This window comes from Eimeria mitis, genomic scaffold, assembly GCF_000499745.2.
Source record: "Eimeria mitis Houghton genomic scaffold, Emh_scaff602, whole genome shotgun sequence".
NCBI lineage: Eukaryota > Apicomplexa > Conoidasida > Eucoccidiorida > Eimeriidae > Eimeria > Eimeria mitis.
Window position 1 is genome coordinate 9,477 of NW_013574243.1, and position 975 is coordinate 10,451.

Genomic DNA, 975 nt, shown 5'->3' on the forward strand with positions numbered 1-975 from the left:
TAAATAAAACTAAATAAAAAGAGATACCTGTGTACAATACCGTTTATTTTTTCTATTGTATCTACATAAACTTCATTTGAAGCATAAGAAACATTCACAAAAAAACACAAAAAAACCAAAAAAAAACACAAAAAAACCAAAAAAAAACAAAAAAAAACAGAAAAAAAAACAAAACAAATAAAAAAACAAAATAAAAACAAATAAATAAACAAATAAAACTAAATAAAAAGAGATACCTGTGTACAATAGCGTTTATTTTTTCTATTGTATCTACATAAACTTCATTTGAAGCATAAGAAACATAAAAAAAACACAAAAAAGCCAAAAAAAAACAAAAAAAAACCAAAAAAAAACAAAAAAAAAACAGAAAAAAAAAACAAAACAAATAAAAAAACAAAATAAAAACAAATAAATAAATAAATAAATAAAATACCTGTGTACAATAGCGTTAATTTTTTCTATTGTATCTACATAAACTTCATTTGAAGCATAAGAAACATTTCCTCTTCTCCACCAGCAAGCAGAGCCGCTGCCGCTCAGCCCGCTCCCCTCCCCGCTGCCGCTACCAGTACCCAGGCCAGCTCCTGCAGCAGCAGCAGCAGCAGCAGCAGCAGCAGCAGCAGCAGAAGGAGTAGTTGTAGTAGTAGTAGTAGTAGCAGCAGCAGCAGAAGCAGCAGGAGGAGGAGCAGTAGCGGAAACAGCAGCAGCAGCAGCAGCAGGAAAAGCAGCAGCAGCAGCAGCAGCAGCAGTAGCAGCAGCAACAGCAGCAGAGGAACTAACCTGCAGCTAACTCTGGTGTTGCCTGTGCAGCAACTTGCTGCTGCTGCTGCTGCTGCTGCTGCCCCACACCAATAGAAGCAGCCAAAGACGTCAGCACCCGCGAGGAGCCTTGAACCTATACAGCAGCAGCAGCAGCAGCAGCAGCAGCAGCAGCAGCAGCAGCAACAGATCGTCTATGTTTGCAGCTCCAAGCGT